Raw genomic sequence first — 17,939 nt, 5'->3', positions numbered from 1 at the left:
TCAGGTGAACACAAGATTTCACTAAGGTGCCCTTGGGAGGTTCTGGTCGATACTTATCCCTCAACTAAGACCTAAAGGACAGATAATCTGGTTATTAAGTCACTCCTATTTGTGTCACTTTGCTCTGCAACAACTGTCTTTTATTGACATTAGAACATAATTAGGTGCACCAGGAAGATTTCAACAGCTTGGTGGGGCTTCAGGGACTCCATGGGATCATGCAGGATGTTATTACAAGAACACAAGGAAATGGGAGTAGGCCAACACATTCAAGGCTGGTCTCTCTCTCCTCTGCCATTTCCCCAATCCGTCAAAGATTTAAATCAACCTCCTCTTTAACTACCCCTAATGATCCAGCCTCCTCAACCCTCTGGGGTACAGGATTCCAAATATCCCCCACCCTCTGCCAGAAAAAAGTTCCTGCACAGCTCCGGTTTAAATGACCACTGCCTAGTTCTGTAACTACATCCCCTTGTTTGAGATTCTCCCACTAGTGTAAACATCTCAACTTCCCCAAAAGGTCACCTTTGGAATCAGAGACTACATTTTTCTTGCGTTCCATATTTGGGGCTAGTGAAGGTTGAAATTGTTCGTGCAGGCAGGGAGCAGAGGCTGGTTAGTGGGCCCAGCAGGAGACTCCTGGCCAGACACTGGAGCATAGAACGACGTACACCTACAATTCCCTCTGACGAGAGGACTGAGGGAGGACCCAGGGGAGCTTTCATCTTCCCTCTCTGGCCAACCATGCTGCCGTCCAGGCACAACACAACCTTGTGTAAGTCCAGGGACCACACACAAGCAAGTGCGGGCAATCCCACACCCAGCACTGGAAGGAGTGAGCAAGCAACTCCCCCTCACCACCCACATGGATGGCAAAACAATAAGTCTGAGCATAATATGCATTGCAAGATGGTGCCAGAGCTTGGCGACTCGTTGCAAACTGATCTCTGCAGATCTACTCGTTACTTTTACAATAATCATTCTACTCTTTTAAATTTAATGTTACTAAGTACCTGCACTGCACTTCCCTGTAGCTGTGACACTTTACTCTGTATTCTGTTGTTGTTTTTACCCCGTACTACCTCAATGCACTGTGTAATGAATTGATCTGTACAATCGGTATGCAAGACAAGTTTTTCCACTGTATCTCCGTACAAGTGACAATAATAAACCGATACCAATTACTAAACCACTTACAAACCCCAGGATATTGCAGTCAAACCCACCTACTACACATTCTACTTAACACTCAATACGATATGATTTCTTTATTAGTCACGTGTACATCAAAACACAGTGAAATGCATCTTTTGCGTAGTGTTCTGGGGGCAGCCCGCAAGTGTTGCCACGCTTCCGGCACCAACATAGCATGCCCACAACTTCCTAACCCATACGTCTTTGGAATGTGGGAGGAAACCGGAGCACCCGGAGGAAACCCACGCAGTCACGGGGAGAACGTACAAACTCCTTACCAGAGTCTCAGGTTGGAACCAAACCCTTCTCTCAATGCATAGGTCCCTCCCAGCGCAAAACCATGATATCAACTCTCCAACTGCACTTGTAAAGGGTGGCAAGCCACGTTCTTGCACAGCGAGTCCCACGTAGCTGGGGAAATCAGAGACGTTGATCTAGCCATCATGCCGGCTGCATCTCTCAGTCAATACTTGCAGTTAGTGGCGCCCCCACGTTGACCTGTAGTGCTCAGGTATGCAGCTTACTAGCAGGTTTCTGCTATTGGTGGTGCAGACCGCAGCCAGGAAGTCACAGAAAAAGTCACAGAAGGCGGCACAGAACCAGGCCCTTCGGCCCACCAAGTCGACTCTAATCCTACACAAATCCTCCAGTAATTTTACTCTCCTCACATTTTTAACTCCCCACAAATTCTACCACTCACCTACATTTTAGGGTCCATTGATAGAGGCCAATTAACCTCCCAACCGCAATGTCTCTGGGACAGAAACCAGGAGTATCCAGGTGACTGTGGAAGAAGGTGCAAACTCCACAGGGACAGAATCAGAGGTTAGGATCGAACTCGGCACCCTGGCGCTGTACAGCTGCTGCACTGTGCTGCTCTACAGAGTGTAGATCCAAGCTACCTTTGATGGTACAGAATCTCTTTTGTACTGTGGCAGCTGCACCCACTCAGGCAAGCACCAAACGTTCCACTGCACTCTGGATCTGCGCCTTGGTGGTGGACACACTTCAAGAAGCTGAGAAGTGAACTGCTCACTGCAGAACACCCAGCCACTGGCCTACAACAGGCCTTCACACAACATCCCTTCATCAGAAATTATTTCTTGTCGAATGGTTAATCTGGCAACCATTCTACATCTGTTTACAAAGCAGGTTAACTTAGAACTTTTACTCGACCCTGTCTCTTCAGCCACTTCTGCTTCAGTGGGAGTCAGCTGCCCTGCTTTGCGGAACGTGTTGTCTGTGCTCCAGCTGAGGTCACTGAACCAAAGTGGCTGTAAAAAAATCATTCGATTGAAAAACTCTTCGCCCTTTGGGTGGTTGGATGCAAATTTGTAGCTGTGCACTCCCCACAGGACATCATCTCACATTGCAGCTGATACCAAGTAATGAGGGGGAGGGAACTTGGCACGAAGGACACGGCTGGGAGGCGGGGGTGGAGCGGCTGCAGTAAACAGTCTAAAGCGGGCAAAAGTCAAGGAACACAGCTGGCAAGGAGTGGGGATGGGCAGGATGCAGAACTGAGAAACAGAAAATGACAGGTACAGGCAGGAGACACATCAAGACAAAGTTCAAAAGGAAGTATATACACACTTTAAAAGAAATGATGAAAAAGGAGAGACATAGCCACAACAGTAATTTAAATTTATATATTGTCTATTAACCGGAAGCAGTTGCCAAGCAATTAGAGAGAGTCGAAAGGCTGAAGTCACACGTGCATCCAAGCCACGTTCGATCCCAAACCCTGGTGCTGTCTGTGTGGAGTCTGCATGTTCTCCATGAGACCGCATGGGTTTCCCTCCCACACCCCAAGGACGTGCAGGTTGGTCGGTTAATTGGATGCCGCAGACGGGTGAGAGAAGACTCGGGGGAGTTAATGGGCTTGTGAGAGAGAATGGGTTACAGGGATACAAGTGGGGCAATGAACTTGATGAGATTATTGAGAGCCAGCATGGACTTGATGGGTTAAATGGCCTCCATGTTGTAACAAAGCATGAGAAATACAAGAAAAATGTTTCCAGCAACTGATGTGTCATGCATCTCACTATTCCAGCACTGTTTTGTCTTTCTCTTGTCATTCCTGTCCTTTCACTTGCACCTCCTCCAGACAGATCACCTGTGATTAACAAGCCTTCACCACCTTCCCTCAGCCGGAACCACCACCAATTGCATCATTTCATCTCTCTGTCCCCACCTCACTGTTTCCTTTGTTCTCTCCACTCCTACGCCGCAATTTAAAACTCATTTCTTTTCCAGCATTCATTCCAAGGACAGGTCAACGTCTCAAAAGTTAACTTTCTCTCTCTCTCTCTCGCCAATGATGCTGCCTGACCTGCAGATTTCTCTATAACACACATTATATTTCAGGCACAAGTCTTTTAACCTAACAACAATAGTATATGAAGGAAGGAAATCTGTTCCAAAGGAGAAAATGAATGAAGCTCATTGATAATTGGATTGGAAGAAGATTGAGGACTTTGTAGATGGTGGTACATTTCTCCTGATGCCTAGAGTAGAACATATCATCACATTCAAAACTGGCTAAAACAGGTGAAGTGTAGCTGCTCCCGTCTGTAATTTTATCAGAATGTTTTACAATTAAAAAACAAAGTGGGGTGAGATGGAAATTGCACTAATCTCCCAATTCAATTATCGATAAAGGAATTTTTTGGCAAAGAGGGAATGGCAAAAAGAGGAGGGGGGAGAATGGAGAAGCCTGTGGAGTTAATACTGAAACCCCTGCAGTTTGCTTGAACGGGCTGGAAGGAAAATTAATAAGCTTATTAAACATACCCAGAGCACTCAGAAAGAGAGCAGGAGAGATAAAGAACGCAGCAGGATATTGGCAGGACTTAAATCAGTTACAAAATTGACAGAACAAATGATGAATTAAATTTAACATTGCGAAATAAAAAAGCCTTGCATCTTAATTGGAAATATTTGGGTAAGTACGCAAAGGAGAGAACTGAACAGGCTTAGAAAGACAACAGACAGGACTTTCTTTCAACGTCTGGACTACATGGCAAAGTAATTGAAAACGTTAATCAAATTTGGAGAACGTGTTGCCAAGGCAGCAGAATACAAATCTTTCAAGGTTTATCGGTTATTTTTATAGTGGACAGGTCAGTCCACATGAGCTTTGGACTCCATACCACAGAAAATCAATTATGTGCTCGAGAGAGGGTACACGAGATCAGGACGACTTTTTCCAGAGATGGCAAGGAGAAAAGTTAACCTCAGGGTCTACAAAGTGGGAAATTAAGAGGCATAGATCACGAAACTCACCAATTCCTCATGTTGGTATTCAGGAAAGAAGAGGAAATGTAGTTTTCAGCTAGAAGGATGTGGAAACTAGTCTGGTCTCAGAAGCTTCAGCTCAAAATCTGCGCTGACATGTACAGTGCGGGACTGAGGAATGGCTGCATTGCCAGTGGTGCTGTCCTTCAGTGGAACTGTTAAACTAATACCTTGTCAGGCGCTCTTTCGTAACTTTCCCCAGTGTCTTAACCAGCATACCTCAACCAACATCACTCCAACAGATCTGTTCACTTTCACACTGCCGTTTGTGGGGAATGTGCAAGAAAACAAAATTACTTGTTGTCTTTTTCCACATTATCAGAACAGTTACCCTTCAAACCTCTGTTAATTGGCTGTCTACCACTGATACTCTGCATCATTTCCTTTCCTCAAAAGGAACAGAAAAGGTACTAGATGAGTTATCAGACCCACCACATATTTGATATTGCCCAAAGACCAAAGTTCCTTTTCATTTAGCGCAAGGAAATTTCAACTGCACTCAATGAGTTACCACAAGCAGTACTTACAACTGCAGATTAGCAGTCAAAATTCAAACATCACCAGAAGAACATTTTAGAAGACCCAGCCAGTCAAGTGACAAACCACAAGGTCGCCACCTTTACTCTAGATTTGATCAACAACTCAAACCACAGGATTCCAACTTCAAATCCCAACACAGAGCTTTCCAAAATTCGAGGCTGGCAGTCCCACTGTGGGAGAGCTGGACTTTTAGAAGGTGCAATTTTCAGATGGGGCGTTAAACCAAACCCCACCCCCCATCTGCAAAGGTACATTAACTCCTGGCATTAATTTTGACGATAAATGAGGGAGTTATCCCCAGTGACCTGATCAACACTGGGGTCACTCACCCCTTCTCTATTATAACTCAATATAGATTCCATCATCATGTTGTTGTTGTATGCAAGAGATTGCTGATCACCAACCCTGTCTCCATTACAATACTGATTCCACTTCAAAGCTTATGCATCAGCTGCAAGGCATTTTGGGACATCAGGAATGGGTTTTTGAAAGGTGCTATATAAATGCAAGCAATCAGGAAACTCGGTGGCAGCCAGCTGATCCACACTCACTTATTGATTACCCATTAGCCAAATGTGTCACAGCTCAGCATACATCGATCACCAAACGGCACGGCTGGGGCAAGCTGCTGCCAATATCTCCATGGATTCATCAAGACCCCTCCAATCAGCACCAACCACCCCCGCCCCCTTCCTCCCACAGCCCAAGGGAGTGGGCAAGATAAAACTCAGGCTCCACAGTCTGCAACCAGTGGATACAACTGAGACAGGAGGCTGCAAAAACAGATACAGAACATTTAGCCCATCAAGTTTGTCCTACCCTTTACATTGCTTCATCTATTACCAGGCCAACCTTCCATTCCCTCCAGGCACATTAGTTACCTGACCTCTCTTTAATGCACCCCTACTGCTCAACTTATTCATTATGATCATAAATTCTGCATTCTCACCTCTTTTGGTAAGGAAGCCACTCTGAATTTCTTACCGAATTGATTGGTTACCACATTATATTTATGGCATCCAGTCTCGAAACATTATTTTAGAAATTCTGTCGTGCCTGGAAAGGCAAGTCAAACGTGCCCTGCACCACGGCTCAGTGCTGTTTTTGCAAGAGCCTGCTGCTGCAAAGTTCTACACCACAGGCAATTAACGCTAAGTCACACACTTTTAGTCAAAAGTTGAAAAACTGCAGATATCAGATTTCTGAAATAAAATCAGAAATGCTGCAAATACTCAGGTCAGGCAGCATCTGTGGAGAGATAAAATCTCTGTAGAGAAAGAAAATGTTGCACACACTTAATATACTTGATAGCCTCTCCCTCACTCAGCCAATTACAGGGGGCCACCAGAAGAGAAGGGGGTCAAAGTCAAGACCTCAAGGATCAGGTCATGGGGGGGGGGGGGGGGGGGGGAGAAGAGCATTCACAACTGCAGAAAGAGGGAGTTTGAATTGAAAACATGTCAGGGTTTGGTTGGGGGGGGGGGGGGGTGGTGGAATAAGGGAGAAGAGGAGAAGCCGACAGGGAGCTCCACAGCCTCCGAGAAGGATACATTTTCACCAATGGGCTGGGAACTAGTCACCCAGCTCCTGCATTCGTGCCCTGGACAATCCATGCATGAATCTGTGAAAGGAACACTCAGGCATGTGGTGCACATTGTTTGTTCAGGTACTTCCATCCATCAGGATAGAAGGAAAATCATGGACTTAAGTACCAAGCAATACACAAAGACAAAAAGTTCTCAGACGCTGGAATATGGAGCAATAGACAAAAAGTGCTGGAGGAACTCAGCAGGTCAGGCAGCAGCGATAGAGGGAAATAAACAGTCAACGTTTCGGGCCGAGACCCTTCGTCAGTACAAGTACCAAGCAACTAGCTTTCCAAATAACATGTAGTACCCAATCATTGTCCTCTACTAACGAATTACAGGACAATGGTCACTCCATTGGCTACATTGAACCAGTTTATCAATTTCAAGGCTGCTAGCTGGTCAGTCTCCATCCTCCTGACTCCAAGCTGTTCAGCCTTTCCTCAGAGCTGCCGCCTCGCAGAGTTTGAGGAGCACCAGCAAGAACACAAACTGCAACCTTCCACTTTGAAGTGCAACAGTTCAACGAGCATTTGTGTAGCAGCTTATGAGGACGTAATGGGAGAGAGGAAGAGGCGGCCACTTGACCTCTTCAGCTGACCAATAAGATCGTGGCTGCTCTACACCTGATCTCTACTTGGTCTCCTAGAACTAGGGGACACCATTTAAAACTAAAAGGTGACCTGTTGAAGACCAACAAGGCAATTTTTTTCTTCCTTGTAGGGGATCAAAGTCTTTGGAACTCTTCCTCCAGGTAGAAGGAGAGCTTGAATATAATTTTTAAGGCAGAGGAAAATAGTTTCTTGGTAAGTGAAGGGGTCAATCAGAAGCATCTTATCCAGAAACATCACAGCTTGGTAGGGCAACTGCTCTGCCCAAGACCACAAGAAATTGCAGAGAGTTGTGGACACAGCTCAGTCCATCATGAAAACCAGCCTCCCCACCATGGACTCTGGCTACACTTCTCACTGCCTCAGAAGAGCGGCCAACATAATCAAGGACCCCTCCCACCCCAGTAATTCTTTCTTCCCAACAACACCCACCCCCACGCTGCCACCCAACCCCCCCACCCCCACAAAAAAAAAATCAGGCAGAAGATACAGAATACACACCACCAGGCTCAAGGACAGTTTCTATCCCACTGTTACAAGACTCCTGAATGGACCTCTTGTACGCTAAAGATGGATTGTTGACCTCACAATCTACCTTATGGCCTTGCACCTTATTGTCTGCCTGCACTCCACTTCCTCTGTGACACCATATTCTGCATTGTTATTGCTTTTATCTTTGTACTCTATGTACTTGTGTTTTGAAATGATCTGGATGGATGACATGCAAAGCTGTTTTTCACTGCATCTTGGTACATGCGGCAATAATAAACCAATTCCAAATCCAAAGGTAGGTGAGAATACAGAATTGAGAATACAGTCAGAGTCACCGTGACATTATTGAACGGCAGAGCAGGCTTAACTCATGCTCCTAACTTGTACATTCACATGGTTTGTGTCCATTAACAATCTTGCCCACCTAAATCAAATCAAAACTGACAACTGCCCAGTGAACAACTATCTGCGGGTGGGGAAAATTTTCCCATTTCAAAAATATTTGACTAATTTAATCTGGCCTTCTGTCCGAGGTCACCCCACACAATGCCATTTAGCGACCCTGGGTAAAAGGATTTAGAATCTCATCTGAAAGGAGCATCCGCCCGAAGGACAACTTTTTCTTCTGGGATTTATCCAATGCATAAATCTAGAATATTAAATATTTAACACTCCAAGACAGCATCTCCCCATATTAGAATTGGATGACAGTCCCTGTATTTAATCCCTGATGTGATCTACTACCATTTCAATTAGATGAACTGATAAGAGGTGGTGCCATATGGCAGTGTGGGTAAAATGCAGTCAAATGACAACAGGCTGTAGAGCAGGAACACAACAACTGGAAGAGTCATCAACTCAAAGAAACAGGAATTGAACCGGTGTTGCAGGAATGCTTGCTTCACCACAAGCAGGACATTTCTGGTCAAACTCGCTGAACTCCCTTCACCCTTGAACAGGGTTATCTACACGTCTTGTGCCCCCCTCCCCCAACACACCTTCCCCACCCGCTTGCAAGAACACGTCTGCTTTGGCACATTGCACTGGACTGTTGGAACACAATGGCCAGGAGCAGGGACAGGGCCCTCAAGGCTGCCCCACTTTTCACTGAAGCATAGCCAAACTTTGACATTGAATCCACTTTATTGCCAGCTTCCCATAGCCATCATTTCAGCCTGATCCGTCGAACTTACATCGGTCACTAATTTACCCATCGACTGAACGTGCACCGCCCTCTGGGTGGGGAATTCAAAGATTCACAACCTCCACACAAAGATTTCTTATCTCATTCTTAAATGGCAGACACCTTAACCCAAGACTGTGGCCCCAGTTTTAAGGCTCCCTGTGACTTCACCTCCAAAGTATTTTGGTTGGTGCTTTGGGGCATCCTGAAGGGAGTTGTTGACTGATTCTTGTGCTGAATCAGGGGAAAAAAAAATCAGTCAGTATTGTCATTGATGTGGAACACTAGCCATTGTGGCCCTATTAGTGCTACAAAGAGGTGGGGAGCAAATGCAAGTTCTCTGTCCCTATCTCCACCACCAGAGGTACTTTCCCATCCTCCTCCATAGCAGAATAGACTACCATCATCTGCCTCATGTGTAACACTCCTCCTCTGTCTGGAGATGTCAGGGGCATGCACCAGCCCCATTAGAAAATGGATGCACCCCTAACGAAAAAAAACTCATCTCCTTCCAATGTCAAAACCTCTCCACTAGCTCCAAGTACAATTGCAAATTGCAGCTGTTTAAGTTTGCTTCCCTCAAAAGAGCAAGCCCCCATTTCATAGTGAAATCCTCCCTGTGATTAAAGGAGGGAGCTGCAAACCAAAATTTAATTGAAAAATTGGCTCACATTCTTCACGAAGGGATGGGATTGCATGGGAGTGGTCTTCAGATCAGGCCTTCACTGCAGGCAGTGTGATGGGGCTCACCTCGAAAGACAGTGCAGTCTTTAAAAGGCTCACTTTCCACCCCCCCGCCCACCTTGACCAGGGAGGTATAACAATAAATTTGACTGAATAGCAATATGCACAAGTTCAATGAAAAACTTACTTGTAGCAGCCTCACTGGCACATAGCAACATATAAGCAGCATTCACAAGAAAAACAAATTAAACATAAATTATACTCCATTTTTAAATGAAGGAACACAATTAGAACAAAGAAAAACACAAAATCCATTTTAGTGCAAGGTGATCAAAGTGGTCATAGTGATTAGCGTTGTGGCTGGTTGGTTCAAGAACTGAATGGTTGAAGGGAAGTAGCTGTTCTTGCCAGAAGCAGCACTGACAAACTCAGAGACCACTTTCCATCACCAGCCTTAACCTTGGAGTCTGTTGGGGGGGGGGGGGGGGGGGTGGGAGTGGATGGTGGGGGAGGAAGCTCAGGGCCTCAAGGGGAGAAGTCACAGTGCACATTGTTGTAGCTGCTGGGATCATTAATCATCCCTGGGTACTACCTGCACAGTTTTTGGAACAGTCACAGCTGCACCATATCCCATTGCAAGGGGCCCTCCATGTAAGTGGATTATTCGTCCAACTGCTTCACACCCAGAGGCCGAACGGGACACGGGCCAGGTGGGAGCAGATCACCAGAGGGCTCTGCTTTTAAAGCGGAGGCTGACAGCTCAACAATGCATACAGGTTCTTTTGTTCCAAAAATAATCTATGCACCATTTGCCCCTCCCCCTACCCCGATTCCACATGTTCGAAGACCCCACGGCTCAGAAGGCAGGTTGATGTACCTGCTGAACTGCTCCCGAGAGACCAGATCACCAGGAGGGAGACAGGCAAGTTGACCACCAGCCAAGCATGAGGAACAGCAATAGCTCTTAGTGGATTTACATGGAAAATGCAGAGACACTCAGCATCTGCTTGAAAGAAATCCGCCAAAAATCTCACCAGCCCAGTGTTTCCTTTAAGACTTTCTAATAAGCTATATTGGAATCCATTTTGGACATCAGACATACACTTCCCTACAACAGAAGAGACCATGCCCACCCATCCCATTCCCCCACCTTGCACCTTATTGTCTACCTGCAAAGCACTTCCCTGTAGCTGTGACACTATTGTTGTTTTTACCTCAATGCACTGTGTAACGAAGGGATCTGTACGATCGGTATGCAAGACAAGTTTTTCCACTGTACCTTGGTACAAGTGACAATAATAAACCAATACCAAAACTTACTTTCCTGTAACCTATGCTCTCACACACGCCCAGTTCTGTCCACTTCCCCCAACAACCACCCACACTAGGGGTCATTTACAGTGGCCAAAATAACCCACCAATCTGCACGGTTTGAATGTGAGGGGAAACCAACGGCACCCAGAGGAAAGCCACATGGTCACAGGGAGAGTGTACAAACTCCACATAGACAGCACCAGCGCTCACAACCGAAGCTCGGTTACTGGACCTATGAGGAAATAGCACTACCTGCTGTGTCACGGTGTCACCAGATGAATCCTAAACCAAGGCCACTTCAACCAGCAGCCACCAAACTTCTGTGCATTAAAAGCACAGAATTGACTAATAGGAGCAAGACCCATAACATTAATGCAAATGTCATTGAAAAAACACTGTTGAGTTGCAAAAAAGCTTTGAGTTTATAGTGCGCATTCAGGAAAATGATGAACACGTCTTGATCATGGATGAAGTGACGGAGGAGGATAGCATTCTATATTTCATCCACATACAACTGAGTGATCCAAGTACATTTACGTTCCTAATCAACATCCAAGCAACCATTTCCAAACATAATAGAGAGGCCACAAGACAGCATGGGGCCCAGTAGATATAAATAAAATATTTTTGTCAGTTAATTTTGGCAGTTTTATATACAAAACTTTCCTTTAATTGTATCCCTTGGTGCCAAACAATCATTGTTTAATGCATTTAAAGACCACTAAAACAAAACCCTGTTAACATTTCTATGATTACATGCCAGTGTTTAAGTCTGGAAGGCACTTGTCCCAGTCCATTACTGCTGGGTCTCCACTGGAATCATCTCCCTCGCCCTGCCCACACCTTTAATATTTCTCCTTTCTAAATTGTTTTTCCAATACATGCCACGATTATCCTCCACAATGTAATAGCCCTTCACTTAATTAATTTTGCTCACTAGCCCCTTTGTGCTTCCAATTGCCAACCTTAAAGGCAGATCTTCACCTTACCTGAGCAACAGAATGCCCCTCAATTTGGCTAATTCTTTCAAGCCCCTTGGTAATCCCCTCTTGCCTTAATTGCAGCCTCAATTTTCCCCGAGTCTCATAGGTGTATCCCTGACATCATCTGACTGAGTCCTTGCTAATCCCTCCTGCACAAGTGTCCCAAACAGCCCTTAAATTCCAGAGGTTTGCACCACTGGAAGTGGAATTCAACCCCTTATCCTATACTCTCAAGGAGTCTGAGAACCCTGCCTTTCCCCATTAATTATTTTCCTTTCTCCACCAAATCCATTAAAAAAATTATTAGGGAAGGAAGGAAGCCGAGGGATGACGTTAGAGGTTTATAAAATCATAAGTGATCACAGTCTCCCCCCCCCCCCCCCCCCCCCCCCCCACCGAGTAGGGGAGTCTAAAACTAGAGGGCATAGGTTTAAGATGAGAGTGGAAAGATTTAAAAAGGGACCAGAGGGAGAATTTGTTTCCGCTCACAGAGTGCTGGGTATTTGGAACGAGCTGCCAGAGGAAGTGGTAGTGGTAGGTACAATTACAGCATTTAAAAGATTTTTGGACAGATTCAACGGATGGGAAAGGTTTAGAGGGATGCGGGCCAAATGCAGGCAAATGGGACAAGTTCAGGAAGGAACCTGGTCGGCAAGGACGAGTGAGGCCAGGGGGCCTGTTTAGCTGTTTCCATGCTGTATAGCTATGACTCTGTTTCCCACCACTCCTGATGTTTCTGCAGGGAGATTCCATGATCAAAAGTAACCCTCCACCACCACCCCACACCCCCCCCCCCCAAACAAAAAACAAACCAGGGTTTAAGTTAACAACTTTCACAACACCACTCTATCCCCAGGTTCTTCACAGCCAAAGTATTTTTGAAATACAAATAACTGCGGTAAACATACAACACATAGTTGCCAAAGCGACACACAGCGAGGTCCAACAAAGAGCGACGGGATTAATGACTTGATAATCAGTGTATTCTAATAATGTTGGTTGAGGGATAAAGATTGGCCAGGACCCTGCCTGCTCAGGTTGCCACTTCACCAGGCAGTAGTATTATTAAAAGCAATGATAATCTTAAACACATCTAACAGATCAGCGACTTGCTTTCACATTCAGTGACCCGCACATAAAGCCAAGAATTCCAGTTGCTCTTTGCCTGGTTTCACTTGCTATAATCCAGCTTGTGACGTGGCTTCCAACGCAAGGTTGCTCACTTCAAATTTCATAAACAGCAAACCTTTTTTAAAATTATTTACAAAATAAACTTTATTCATAATAAAAGACAAACTATATACAATTACAAAACAGTGCACACCTTTACATTCTTGTACAGATCATTCATTAGTGTTACCTTTTTATACAGAAAACAGCACCGATGCCACACGTGCGGCTCCCTGGAAGCTACCCGGTCCCGTCTTTACAATATTTAGGGGCTTTCTCCCTGTCCCCACCCCTCCCTCTCCAGTGGCAGAAGAACCCAAAACTGTAGTCCTTCCCCACCGAGCCTTTGCGTTGGCTGCGCCCAGCTTCAGTGCGTCCCTCAGCATGTACTCCTGCACCCTGGAAGGTGCCAGCCGGCAGCATTCCCCTACGGGCATCTCGCAGTGCTGGGAGACCAACAAGTTTCGGGCAGACCAAAGAGCGTCTTTCACCGAGTTGATGACCTTCCAGCAGCAGTTGATGTCCGTCTGTGTGTGTGTCCGCGGGAACAGCCCGTAGATCAGAGAATCTTCTGTTACGCTGCTGCTGGGGATGAACCGTGACAAGGACCCTTGCGTCTTTCGCCACACCCTCCTCGCAAACCTACAGCCCATAAAAAGAGGGGGCAACCATCTCATCCCCAGCGCAGTCCTCCCGGGGGCAGCGCGCGCTGGGAGTGAGGTTCCAACCATACGGGAAGGATCTTACTGGGAGGGCCCCTCTCACCACCAGCCAAGCGAGGTCTTGGTGCTTGTTGGTGAGTTCTGGCGATGAGACATTCTGCCAGATGGTCTGGACAGTCTGCTCAGGGAACCACCCCACAGTATCCACTGAGTCCTTTTCCTGCAGTGCCTGCAGGATGTTCCGTGCTGACCTCTGCCTGATGGACTTCTGGTCAAAGGTGTTGGTCTGGAAGAACTTTTCCACGAAGGACAGGTAGCGCGGCAACGTCCAGCTGACTGGGGCGTTGTGTGGCCACGGGGCCAGGCCCATCCCTCGCAACAGCAGGGACAGGTAGAACCTCGGTACATAGTGACACTTGGTGCCCACGTACTTGGGTTCCACGCACAGCCTGATGCAGCCACAGATGAAGGTGGTCATCAGGAGGAGGGTGACACTGGGGACACCTTTACCCCCATTGTCCAGGGACTTGTGCACGGTGGTCCGTCGGACCCGCTCCATCTTGGATCCCCGGATGAATCGGAAGACGGCGCGGGTGATCCCCAAGCCAGAGGAGCAAGGAACAGGCCACACCTGCGCCAAGTACAGCAGCCCTGAGAGCACCTCACACCTGATGACCAGGTTCTTCCCAGTTATCAATAGGGAGCGCCGTCCCCACAGTCCCAGTCTCTGCTTCACCTTCCCAATCCACTCCCGCCAATTTTTGTTGCACGTCCCAGCCCCTCCGAACCAGATCCCCAGCACCTTAAGATAGTCAGGCCTGATGGATCGGTCGGGCCAGTTGCCGAAGAGCATGGCCTCGCTCTTCGCGCGGTTGACTCTGGCCCCTGATGCCGATTCAAACCGGTCGCAGATGCTGATCAATCTGCGAACTGACCTCGGGTCCGAGCAGAAGACGGTGACGTCGTCCATGTACAGGGGGGTTTTCACCTGGGTGCCCCCGCTGCCTGGCAACGTCACCCCTCTGATGCTCTCGTCCTTCCCGATGGACTCGGCAAAGGGTTCTATACAGCACACGAACGAGACAGGGGAGAGGGCAGCCCTGCCTGACTCCAGACTCGATGGGGAAGCTGTCTGCTTCCCACCCATTGATTTGGCCTGCCCTACAGATGTCTGTGTAGAGCAGTTGGATCCAATTCCTGATCCCCTCCCCAAAGCCCATTTTGGAGAGCACATCCAGCATGTACGTGTGTGATACCCTGTCAAAGGCCTTCTCCTGGTCCAAGCTGACCAGACAGGTGTTCACCCTTCTGTCCTGCACGTAGGTGATGGTATCCCTGAGCAGCACAAGGCTGTCAAAGATCTTCCTACCAGGTACATCACCATAAACAGCAAACCAGATGTGGAGTTTGCTCGAGAAATAATACATTTTTGTATCTTTTACTGTGGGTGCATTGTCAGGGGAATCTTGCTACCTTCCTCTTTTAGGAAAGGGTGGATACTGACTTTCTCTTTAACAGAAGGCATACAATAACTCCCCCACCCAGCTCACTGCCCCTGGTGTGGTCCCTTGTGTTTACACTGACGCATCCTCTGCTTTCTGCTCAATCAGCACAAGTGGAAGAAATAAAATACCAAACATAGCCTCGGCGTGTTGTAACCTGACAGTCAGACTGTGGTAATGCAACACCAAACACATGTCAAAACCAAGGCTGGGTGGATTTGTGAAGCAAGAGATGTTTAGTGAGTGGCTCACCTTCCTGCTACAAAGGAACACATAGTTCAGCTTTCTGTGACAAGTGAATCAGAATGTTGGAATGGCAGCACACATTTTCGTCTGTCAGGCCCCCTTCCCTCCTCAGACAGCCCCCCGGGTGCAAGGATGACTTGCTACCACTCTGGTGCTGAGCCCAATGCAAGACAAGCCATACCCTGCCACAGGTGAGTCAGGAGCTGGTCGACAGTTTGAGAGGTTGGGCACTCCTTCTGCCATTAACACTGGGCTTGTGTACTGCCCAATAAATGGACTAGGTTTTCTCTACTATCCCAAATGCTTCTTCTCTACTTTGAGCGATCGCAGTCAGGATGAGCCACAAGTCAGTGAGGATGTTGTTCTTTAAGTCTTTGCGAACATCCTTGAATCATTTCTTCCATTCGCTGGGTAATCTCTTGCCATGTCAGAGCTACATGTAGAAAGCCTGCTTCAGGAGTCCGGTGTCAGGCATGCAAACAATGCAACCTCCCCAAAGAAGCCCACACAATGCAACTAGGCCCTCAATGCTAAGGCCATCCGTCTAGGAAAACTGATATCCTGTCAGTGAATTCGGATGATTACGTGGAGGTAAGATTGGTGATACCTCTCCAAGTGCTGAGGTTCCTACTGTAGGTAGCTCACATCTCAATTGTACAAGGCCACAGGAATCACTGCTGTCCAGTAAATCACGAGCTTTGATCTGGGCTTCAGGTCTCAATCTTCAAGCACTCAAACAACCAAAGGCCACACCAGCAGTGGTTCAGTGTAAATTTCATTTCTGACGTCTGCCTGTGCCGAGAGTGGTTCCCCAGATATGGGAATTTATCCACGTTTTCCCTAGAGTCTCCTTGTGGATCTTTCTGGTCCGTGGCTCTCTGGTGGGTTATCTCAGGAGGAAAATAAACACTCCAATAGAAACTTTGCTTTGTTGAGAGTTTTCTTCTTTCCTCTCCACTTAAGCAAAGGATTACATTGCACAGGAATAGGCCAGGCTGCCCAGGGTCAGTGCTGATCCTTAAAGTGCCACCCCACCTATCAGCTCCTTTTCACGCCTTTTGAAGTGCAAATTTCCTCTCAAAAAGACAATTTCTTGTCCGAAGTTACCACTGAATGATACACCCCACCTTGCTTCGAGATGGCAGCTCACAACTCATGGCCGAAAATAGACTTCTCATCTCTCCTCCAACCAATCATCTTAAATGCATCCCTGGTCACTGACCCAGGGCCACAGGAGAGAGCTTCTGCCACTTTGTTGCCCTTCTGAAAAGAACAGCTCCTCCACGTAGCTTGGCACCACACTGTCCACTGACAAACTCCCTGCAGCGCTCACCTTGTGTACACGAGGCTGGACTTGCACCAGTAGGTTATCTGACAACGGAGTCATCTTTCCTATCATTATGCAGGAGGGAGTCGGAAAGGTTACCCCCTCCTCCCCTAACCTGGTGGTTAAAAAGAAAGTGACTCACCGCTTAGATGCAGTCAACCCCAGACTCTTCACCAGGTATGACTCATCACCATAACTTAAAGGAACTGGTGTCAGGGACCAGTTATGGATTCAGGTCGAATTCCTCCACCCACACAAGAGTGATGTCACGCAACCTCATCAATATGTTATTGTGTACCAGTAGCATCGCCTTCTGAAAATTAGGACAGGACAGAAGTTGCTCCAAGTGTACGTCTTCAAAGAATCAACACTCCAGGCACAGTCAGCAAACATCAAACTCAACAGCCCAACCGCCTGCACAAACACTGGCAGGACTCAACACTACCCAGACCCATTATAACAAACGTGGGGAAGTCAGACATCACAGTGACACGGATCAAAGCGAAGTAAATGAAGCAGGGGTACACATCCATCTTCATCTAATTGTACAATGCGACAGGCACCAGGGACTAAGTGTCCATCTTCTGCTCCCTTGCACATTTCCGAAGAAGAAATAAAGCAAAAAGGTCCTTCCCAGGTTATGACAGGGTTCCGTTCCGGAGAACTGTTCGCAACCCAAACAGTTCACCAGTCGGAAATGTGGTCACAAGCAGAGTTCCCACATGGCTGAAGATGCCTGCAGAGGTGGGTTGTCCAAAAGGAATGGATAGTCAGAAGTATTTTAAATCTTGTTTTGCTATTCTTAATTATAAAGCCGATAGTGACAGATTTAACCCATGTCCATCTCAGGCTAATAATGATATTCTTTTAAAAGATTTTACTGCAGATGAGGTTCTAAATGCTATTAGTGCAGTCACCTTTGTAATAAAACACTGCAGCCACATTTAGCAGAACAAGGTCCTACAAACAGCAAAATGTTTATGGGCAGATAATCTATTAAACATGTTGAAGGATCAATGTTGGGCAGGTTACTAGGAAAAACTCCCCTGATCATCTGACAATATAGTGACACAGGATCATTTATATCAATCTGGAGAACAGATAAGGTCTCCATTGAACACTTCAATTGGTGTCAAATAGCACGGAAG

At 46.8% G+C, this 17,939-nt stretch overlaps 1 protein-coding gene across 5 annotated transcripts in view; it reads right to left on the bottom strand.

Annotated features, from left to right (window-relative positions):
• The window catches only part of LOC127580049 (caskin-2-like), a 227,874-nt gene that overhangs the window by 199,852 nt on the left and 10,083 nt on the right, over positions 1 to 17,939 (bottom strand). The window contains exon 2 of one of the 5 annotated variants that reach the window (XM_052033199.1): positions 16,934 to 17,104. The exons of the other annotated variants lie outside the window; for them this stretch is intronic. The gene's annotated coding sequence lies outside the window, so the exon portion shown is untranslated. The remainder of the gene's footprint in view (positions 1 to 16,933; positions 17,105 to 17,939) is intronic. 5 annotated transcript variants of the gene reach the window in all.

The sequence above is a fragment of the Pristis pectinata genome, chromosome 18 (genome assembly GCF_009764475.1).
Source record: "Pristis pectinata isolate sPriPec2 chromosome 18, sPriPec2.1.pri, whole genome shotgun sequence".
NCBI lineage: Eukaryota > Metazoa > Chordata > Chondrichthyes > Rhinopristiformes > Pristidae > Pristis > Pristis pectinata.
The sequence above is the reverse complement of the archived record's forward strand: the minus strand, read 5'-3'. Positions and strand labels throughout refer to the sequence as shown.